Source organism: Suncus etruscus, chromosome 14 (assembly GCF_024139225.1).
Source record: "Suncus etruscus isolate mSunEtr1 chromosome 14, mSunEtr1.pri.cur, whole genome shotgun sequence".
Taxonomy (NCBI): Eukaryota; Metazoa; Chordata; class Mammalia; order Eulipotyphla; family Soricidae; genus Suncus; species Suncus etruscus.
The window spans coordinates 54,379,857-54,390,390 of record NC_064861.1 but is presented as its reverse complement, the minus strand read 5'-3'; positions in this window follow the sequence as shown (position 1 = coordinate 54,390,390).

Here is a 10,534-nt window from a genome sequence, read left to right as displayed (position 1 = left end):
CTGTGACTATAGTCATCTCAAAATTCAAGCCAGGAACATTAAAGTTCACTTATGTGGTATTGTCAAGCCTAACAATACCTATTCTGAAGCTCTTTCTTGATACGCCTTTATATAAGTTTGCCTTACAATCTGATAGCTGGTTTACCCAGAGCAAAAAATACAAGGCAGAATGTAAAGAATATGAGACTATCCAAAAATTCTTTCTTATACCTGATCTCAGAAGTGGCAACTCATTTCTCCTATAATCTGTTCAAGACAAGTAATAATCCAACCCACATTTAAGGGAAGGAGATCACATAGGCATAAAAAGGGATTTAGATTAGACAACTTGTAATATGCCTTACCATAAATATTGTGGGAAATATATTCTGGAAAATAGAAAACATTACTATACTGAATAAAATTAGAATTCTTATAAAAATATGCTAAAATAGAACATTGTAAAGTAAATTATTATAGAATAAAGAATTTTGAATAAGATGTGACTTTGCCACCTGAAATTATTAGTAAAAATCAGAATCAAAATAGTGAGAGGGCTATCATATTTTGGGTTGTAACTTAATAAAAATTAATTTTTTTCTTAGTTTCTCTTTTTATTATATAGAAGCAAGTATGATTAGAGATCACAGGAAAGAAAGAGAAGATGAAATACTAAAACTCCCATAGTTATGGAAATATGGGGAAGGCACAAAATCAATCATCCAAATGGGAAGTTTCATGTAATCAAATCTTGCAGCAATAATTCCCAATGCTATCTCAGGTACATATTTAATTGTGAGGTTCTATTTCTATATTTATGTTTTCTACCAGACAGAAAGGAGGATCCATGAAAAAAAGGGCTCTATATTGACCATGTATTATTGACCAATTCAATGGTTATGAGAATTAAAATTTGATGATGAAAACAAACCTGACAGAAGCAAAAATGTTGTTAAATTTTTCTAGTTCTTAAAACACTGCCTGGTACAAAGCAGACTCTCTCACTTGCTCTCTCTCTCTCTTCCTCTCTCTCTCTCTCTCTCTCTCTCTGAAAAATATGTTTACCATCCTGTCTTGGCAATGTAGAAAACTATTGTTTTATGATTCTTTCCCTCTGAAGGAAGTAGCTGCAGGCTACTGCTTTAGACACCATCCCCTTTCATTGTCACAGCACATATTGCCTCCTGACAAATTGCACAGAAGCCTACAAGGGACTTGGCATAATAGGCTTACTCAAAAGGATGATTTGCAGCCCAATCATCCTCTCACAATAAGAGTTATACAGAAAAGTAATTAGTTGAAGTCAGCAAAGTATAGAAGCAGAAGAGACAGTGACTAAGCTGTCTTAATGGGACAACTCTAAAGTAGGTACAGCTAGGAGACCAGATGACTAAACCCTTAATTTTGTGTAAATAATCATAAGAGAGATTCTAGCTTTGGAAAGTGATTCCAATTGTTAATGAGAACTAAGGAAATGCAGTTTTCATTTCCTCCTTTGTTGTTCTGTCTTTAAAATTTTTTTTTTCAGTGATGAGTGATTAGTAATCATCAGGGAGATGCAAATCAAAACAATGATGAGATACCATCTCACACCACAGAGACTGACACACATCACAAAGAACGAGAACAATCAGTGCTGGCGGGGATGTGCAGAGAAAGGAACTCTTATTCACTGCTGGTGGGAATGCCATCGAGTCCAACCTCTATGGAAAGCGATATGGAGATTCCTCCAAAATCTGGAAATTGAGCTCCCATTTGACCAACTATTACACTTCTAGGGATATATTCTAGGAACACAAGAATACAATGCAAAAATCCCTTCCTCACACCTATATTTATTGCAGCACTATTCACAATAGCCAGGCTCTGGAAACAACCAAGATGCCCTTCAACAGACAAATGGCTAAAGAAACTGTGGTACATATACACAATGGAATATTATGCAGCCGTCAGGAGAGATGAAGTCATGAAATTTTCCTATACATGGATGTACATGGATTCTATCATGCTGAGTGAAATAAGTCAGATGGAGAGAGAGACACAGAATAGTCTCACTCATCTATGAGTTTTAAGAAAAATAAAAGTCATTTTTGTAACAATCCTCAGAGACAATGAGAGGAGGGCTGGAACTTCCAGTTCACTTCATGAAGCTCACCACAAAGTAGTTATAGAAATAACTACACTGAGAACTACCATAATCATGTGAATGAATGAGGAAACTGGAAAGCCGGTCTAGAGTACAGGTGGGGGTGGGGTGGGATGGAGGGAGATTTGGGACATTGGTGGTAGGAATGTTGCACTGGTGAAGGGGGGTGTTCTTTACATGACTGAAACCTAATCACAATCATATTTGTAATCAAGATGTTTAAATAAAACAATTTCATACTGAGGAATAAATTCACATTATTTAAAGAAAGATGTATTTCTGATTTTTTAAATTTTGTTTATAAGTGAATATTATTAGTGCTTTAAATTTCTTATGAGCTAAAAGTCACTGCATATATTTTAGGAGAATATATCTCTATGTTCTTGTCTACAGAAAGCAAGTCATTGAAGTTCCTTGTAACCCCTCTTAAAAAGTAAATTGTAGGGCTGGAGTGGTGGCACAAGTGGTAAGATGTCTGCATTGCCCATACTAGCCTAGGATGGACCTCGGTTCAATCACCTGGTGTCCCATATGGTCCCCTAATCCAGGAGTAGTTTCTGAGCACATAGCCAGGAGTAATGCCTGATCATCATCGGGTGTAGCCCAAAAATAAAAAAAATAGAAAGTAAACTCTACAAAAGAAGGAAGTTTATTTATTTGATGCACTAATGTATCCTACATATCACAATTCCTGGAATTCAATAGATTCTTAATAAATATTCAGCAAATGGCTGTTTAATGAATTGGCATCATTTTTAAAGTCCCATTATAAACAGGATATGAATTTTCATTCTTTCTTGCACTGATTTAGTAGCTCAAATTCTTTTAATAAATCATGCATTGCATAAAAATTCTGTCATTAAAGACAGGACTCTGTTTCTTTTTTTATCTTTTCCTGATCCATTGATGCTTTTCTTATGATATACAGGATGATATTTTTTAAAACTTTTTTCTCTTTATTTAAACATCTTGATTACAAATATGAATGTGATTAGGTTTCAGTCATGTAAAGAACACCCCCTTCACCAGTGCAACATTCCCACCACCAATGTCCCAAATCTCCCTCTATCCCACCTCACCCCCACCTGTACTTCAGACAGGCTTTCCAGGTCCCTAATTCGTTCACATGATTATGGTAGTTCTCTGTGTAGTTATTTCTATAATTGCACACATCACTTTTTGTGAAAGTTCCAACCCTCCTCTCATTGTCTCTGAGGATTGTTACAAAAATGACTTTTATTTTTCTTAAAACCCATAGATGAGTAAGACTATTCTGCATCTCTCTCTCTCTCCCTCTGACTTATTTTACTCAGCATGATAGATTCCATGTACATCCATGTATTGGAAAATTTCATTACTTCATCTCTCCTGACGGCTGTATAATATTCAATTATGTATATGTACCACAATTTCTTTAGCCATTCATCTGTTGAAAGGCATCTTGGTTGTTTCTAGAGCCTGGCTATTGTGAATAGTGCTGCAATAAATATACATGTGAGGAAGGGGTTTTTGTATTGTATTCTTGTATTCTTAGGGTATATCCCTAGGAGTGTAATAGCTGGTCGAATGGGAGCTCAATTTCCAGATTTTGGAGGAATCTCCATATTGCTTTCCATAAACGTTGGACTAGATGGCATTCCCACCAGCAGTGGATAAGAGTTCCTTTCTCTACGCATCCCCGCCAGCTCTGATAGTTCTCATTTTTTTGTGATGTGTGCCAATCTCTGTGGTGTGAGATGGTATCTCATCATTGTTTTGATTTGCATCTCCCTGATGGTTAGTGATGAGGAGCATTTTTTCATGTGCCTTTTGGCCATTGTATTTCTTTTGTATCAAAGTGTCTATTCATTTCTTCTCCCCATTTTTTGATGGGAATAGATGTTTTTTTCTTGTAAAGTTCTGTCAGTGCCCTGTATATTTTGGAGGTTAGCCCCTTATCTGATGGGTGTTGGGTGAATAGTTTCTCCCACAGGGTGGGTGGCTCTTGTATCCTGGGCACTATTTCTTTTGAGGTGCAGAAGCTTCTCAGCTTAATGTATTCCCATCTGTTGATCTCTGCTTCCACTTGTTTGGAAAGTGCAGTCTTCTCCTTGAAGATGCCTTTACTCTCAATGTCATGGAGTGTTTTACCGACATGTTGTTCTATATACCTTATGGTATCAGGTCTGATATCAAGGTGTTTAATCCATTTGGATTTTACCTTCGTACATGATGTTAACTAGGGGTCTATGTTCGCTTTTTTGCAAGTGGCTAACCAGTTCTGCCAGCGCCACTTGTTGAAGAGGCTTTGCCTCCTTATCAATGCAATTGAGAATCAAATTTTTGGGGAGAGAAAATACTGAAACAAGGTAATTTTTAGTTTTCAATTTTGTATAGGTTGATCAGATTATGAGATTCTCTTAAACTTATACACGAAATAACTTCTCTTTGTAAATAAATATCCCAGAGACCTTCAGTGCCCCAATTCATCTCTCCATCCACCTGTTCTTTTGTTGTTATTGTGCAACAAACTACTTTACCACAAATACAGCCAATGACACTGACTGGAGCTGCATCACTTTATATTCCATTTCAGTCTTAGAATTTTGTTAAAAGAAATCTGCATGTGTATGCCAAAAACCAGACAACTCCTGGATTATAAAAGAGACCTGAAACAGTAGTTTAGTCATTGTTCTCCAGAGAAACAAAAGCAATATTTAATAGGATATATTGCCAACACCCAGTGCCTCCTCATTAATAAATATAGATCTATCTATCTACCTACCTATCTCTCTATTTATCAACCATCATTCATCATAAGGAATTTACTCAACTAATTATAGCTACTAATATGTGGGAACTATGCAATTAGAACAAAATGAGAAAGCATCAATGCCTTTGTTCAAAAGCCTATGGGCATAAGATTTTCATACTCAGAGGAAGCCTTCAAATGTGGCCCACCCACATGAAGAAGGGCAATCTGCTTTATTTATTCTATCTAAATGTTAATTCATCCATAAACACTCTCATATAAACATAAGCATACCAAATATCTGAACACCCTATGGCATAGTCAAGGGTACTCTTAAATTAACCATCACATAGACAATTAGAAAATGTAAAATATGTATAATGAGACTGTGAGTAAATTTTCTCCTCTTCCATCATCCTGATGAGCAATGGTGTAACAAAACTGATGTCTCTAGAATTCACAGAAAGAATAAGGCCCAGTGTGCAATTTAAGAACTTGCACTCATACTGGAATTCCCTTGGTCTGTTTTACTCCCTTTAGTACTTCAATCTTTACACATTTCTAATCACATTCTAAAATAACTAACTACACTCAATATATCAGTTTCTGCTTTCCTTGAGGAGAGAAAATTAAACTATTAAACTGGATCACCAAAACATTCTTTTGTCATAAGTGAGGTGATGGATGCTAATTAATTTGTGATAATCAGTTTACAATATATATATGAAATAACTGTACTGGAAGTCATAATAAACATATTCCTTTCATATATATTCTGTTGACAATACAACATTACCATTGCTATTGCTACCATTACATAGTCAAAGATATGTAAAGGAAGAGTTATATAGAGATAATTCCTAGTGATTATTTATACAAATAAAACTTTAAGAAATAGCTCGCAAAATTCTTACCCAGATTGTAAGTTTTCTTAAGACAGAGAATTACCTGTTTATTTTAATTATGTTAAATGAATGAATGAAAGACTATAAAGCTAGTCAAATGAACTATAGTACCGGAAATCATAATTCTCTAGCCTTATTGCCCAAGTTAATCCCCTGCCATCTATATTTCTTTTGTTGTGTTCAATAGGAAACTATCATATCTTAATATGTTCATGGTAGGTCAAAGCAATATTACAGAGCGGAGGATGCTTGCCTTGTACATGTAGGATTCAAGTTCAATTTCCAGTATCATAGGGCCCCCCCTGAGCCCCAACAAGAATGGAGGGCCAAGAGTAAGTCGTGAGCACTGCTGGGTATGACCCAAAGAACAAACAACAACCAAATCAAACGTTTCATTTAATTTTTCCACTTTTCCAAGCAGTTCCAAGCACAAAACAGGAACCAGTCCAAGAAAGAACTTCCTGCTATACCATGCCTACCTTATCCACACTCATTCATATTGGAAATAACCAAAGCATTTTAATGAATCAACGTGCACACCTTTAGGATGGGGAGGAATTTGCAGGCCCTGGTGAAAACCTATGCAGATATAGAGAACTTTCACACTCCAGAAGGACAGTGGATACTGATTATAAATATTATTTCCCTTCATTAATGTTTAACAAAACAAAGACTGAATAAAACAATATTATCCTAGAGTCAGCTATGTTCTTTTGTCTGCTTTGATTTCTTTCAGATCTCGAGTTGATCTTTAACCCAGGAATTAGATTGGGGGAAAAAAAGGCAGAATTAGTGTACATGCACCATATTAAAATTACTCAGCCATATAAAATAGACTCTGAACTATAAAATGTAAATCAAAATAATGTCACCTGCTGTAAAATAGTTGAGAATTTACAATGGTATACTATTAGTTCACATTCACACCACCAGTCTAATAAACAATAAACTTAGTTTGCATATAAATACTTTAATTTTATTCTCTATTTTTAGTTGTATCATGCTAATTGCACCCTGGTAGAAGTCTATTGTTCATTAGTTCACATATTGACCAGGTTCAATTACCTTCAAAATCTCTTTGATTTTAATAAAGGCAATCAGTGTTTATTATCAGGATTTAATAATGAATTCCCTGTACCAAATGAATGTGACTTTGATTCAATGACTTAAGGCTTTAGAAAAGTGTTAACAAACATGATAAAATTTTTGAACCACTTTAAAATACAAAAAATATTAATTATAATTTTATGAATGCTTGAAATCTGGGAACTTTATGTTTAGAAAATCTGACTATACAGATGCCAGAACAATAATAAAAGCCAATAGGACACACACTTGCAAGCCAGGAGTGATTCCTAAAGGCAACCAAGATTACTCTTGACCCTAGATTCTAAAAATAAGGATGGGGAAGGAATGAGATTAAAGCGGGGAAAGAAGCAGACTAGAGGTAACAGGAACTGGGGACAGGGGCCTCTGGCACATTGGTGATGTAGAGGTGAGGTATAAGACTATATCTAAACTACAGAGAGCAATACTGTAAGCATACGAGCTAAACTACAATAAGCAAACTTTAAAGTATATCTGTTATAGAGGCAGGCTGGGGTGAAACCTGGGGGATATTAGTGAAGGGAACTTAACACTGGTGGAAGGAGTAGTGTAACAAAATATTATGCTTAAAACTCAATTATAAAAAAATGTAAGCTACAGTGTTTTAATACAAAAAAAGAATATATTACTTTCTATTGTTGAATCCCTTATCTGTGGGTATTTTGTGACAATAGCCTGAGTTAAGATCATATTTCAGATTGCTCACTGCAAAATGAGTGCAATAGTATATTTTATCCTGCAATGTGGTTAATAAATAAATTATAAGGAAGCAACATTGAAGGTTAGGGTTAGGGTTAGGGTTAAGGTTAGGGTTAGGGTTAGCACAGAATTTGTTTATTTATGTTTACTTAGCATATATTTGAAGTTAACTACTGTCCTTGAAAAGTCCATCTGGTTAAAAAAAATGGTCAGAATTGGGATATTTCAATGGCTCTTACTTTTTTCTTGCAAAAGAGATTGGTGGCTCAGGTTTCTTAAATTCTGAAGGACTTTCAAATGCTGGGGTGTACAGATAAAATCCTTTGAGTTAAGATTACATAGTTGACTTCTAACTGGATTTCCCTGTTTACTGTGTTCCTACAGACAAACATGCACTATCTGAAAAAACTTTAAATAATGCCAATTTTCATTGGTATTGTATGAATTTTCATATGGAAAAAAAATTTTTTGAGGTATACCAAGTTTATCCCAAGCAGGAAAACACACTAGGAAATTTTCTGCTGTGAGCCAACTTACTCTGGAATATCAAATCGGAAACTCCTGACAAAATGGCATCAGGCATTCAGTTATATTCTGGAGAGGGGATGACAGTGAATAAGCCTTGACAGTCCATCTGGTAAGTGTGAATGTCATTTGGCGGTCTATTTCCCAATGAGTGGCATGCTAACATCTCAATAAAATAAGCGAGCAGGCAGAACGTCAATCATCCCAGGCCTTCTCAGTTTCCAAGGGACTTGTCTCATCAGTAACAGCATAGAAAAAAATTGCACTCCTTCCTAGAGGAAAATATTACAGCATCAATTAACACAAGCCAAAAATAAAATCAATAAATAAATTTTACACAAAAGGAGAATGAGGAAAATACTAGCTATTTTTTCTTAACAAATTAATATAATCATCAACTTTTAACATTCATCTTCCTTAGTAAATATCTGGAATATAATAACAGAAGAATAGTTTAACAACTATCATTCATCCTCTTCTCCCTGGTTGCTAGTTTTTGACAATGAAATCTGGGAATGCACTTACTTTTAGCTTTGGTCCTTTGTTTTCTCCCTCCCTTCCTCTCCCTCATTCCCTCTTTCCCTCCCTGTCTCTTTCCCTCCCTCTCTCCCTCCCTCCTCTCCTTAGCTCCCTCCCTCCCCTCCCTCTCTTCCTCCCCCCCTTTCTCTTCTTTCTTCCCTCCCTTTCTCTCCTTTCTTTCTTTTCTTTCTTTCTTTCTTTCTTTCTTTCTTTCTTTCTTTCTTTCTTTCTTTCTTTCTTTCTTTCTTTCTTTCTTTCTCTCTTTCTTTCTCTCTCTCTTTCTTTCTTTCTTTCTTTCTTTCTTTCTTTCTTTCTTTCTTCTTCCTTCCTTCCTTTCTTTCTTCTTTCTTTCTTTCTTTCTTTCTTTCTTTCTTTCTTTCTTTCTTTCTTTCTTTCTTTCTTTCTTTCTTTCTTTCTTTCTTTCTTTCTTTCTTCTTCTTCTTCCTTCCTTCTTCCTTTCTTCTTTCTTTCTTTCTTTCTTTCTTTCTTTCTTTCTTTCTTTCTTTCTTTCTTTCTTTCTTTCTTTCTTTCTTTCTTTCTTTCTTTCTTTCTTTCTTTCTTTCTTTCTTTCTTTCTTTCTTTCTTTCTTTCTTTCTTTCTTTCTTTCTCTTCCTTTCTTTTTTCTTTCTTTCTTTCTTTCTTTCTTTCTTTCTTTCTTTCTTCTTCCTTCCTTCCTTCCTTCCTTCCTTTCTTTCTCTTCCTTTCTTTTTTCTTTCTTTCTTTCTTTCTTTCTTTCTTTCTTTCTTTCTTTCTTTCTTTCTTTCTTTCTTTCTTTCTTTCTTTCTTTCTTTCTTTCTTTCTTTCTTTCTTTCTTTCTTTCTTTCTTTCTTTCTCTCTTTCTCTCTCTATTTCTTTCTCTTTCTTTCTTTCTTTCTTTCTTTCTTTTTTCTTTCTTTCTTTCTTTCTTTCTTTTTCTTCTTCCTTCCTTCCTTCCTTTCTTTCTCTTCCTTTCTTTCTTTTTCTTTCTTTCTTTCTTTCTTTCTTTCTTTCTTTCTTTCTTTCTTCTTCCTTCCTTCCTTTCTTTCTTCTTCCTTCCTTCCTTTCTTTCTCTTCCTTTTTTCTTTCTTTCTTTCTTTCTTTCTTTCTTTCTTTCTTTCTTTCTTTCTTTCTTTCTTTCTTTCTTTCTTTCTTTCTTTCTTTCTTTCTTTCTCTCTTTCTTTCTTTTTCTTTCTTTCTTTCTCTTATTTTCTTTTTCTCTTTCTCTCTCTCTTTCTTTCTTTCTTTCTTTCTTTCTTTCTTTCTTTCTTTCTTTCTTTCTTTCTTTCTTTCTTTCTTTCTTTCTTTCTTTCTTTTTCTTTCTCTTTTTCTTTTTTCTCTATATTTTTTGCCTTTTATGTTGTTTTGGAGCCACACACACCAATTCTCAGGTGTTTCTGCTCTTTGCTTTGTAATCACTAGTGCTCAGTGTACTATATGGGATACTAGGAATCAAACCTACATTGACTAGGAGCATGGCAAATGCTACCTGATACGTACTATACTATCTCTCCAGTCCATTTAAGTCTCTTTTTTTAAAAAAGAAAAAATCAGACTCAAAAATACTAAAAACATGAGACCTAAGCTGCAACCACTAAACTTTCTAATTTGCCTGTAAAAGAAGCAGGCAAGAGGTTGGGGGTGGGGGGGGGTGGGGGGAGTTGATGTGGTAAGAGAGCACTGGTGATGAGAGTAGACATTGGTTATGATATTGGTATTAAAATATTATATGCCTAAAAACTCAACTATCAATAACTTTGTAAAACCTGGTTCTTTAATAAAATGTAAAAACTATTCAAGGCCAGAAAATTAGAGCAATAGGCAAAGTGCTTAGCTTGCATTAAGCCAACTTGGGTTCAACCTCCAGCACTCTATATGGTTCCTCAAGTCTTGCTAGGAGTGCTCCATTAACACAGATCCAAAGGTGAGCATTGAGCACCATGGGGG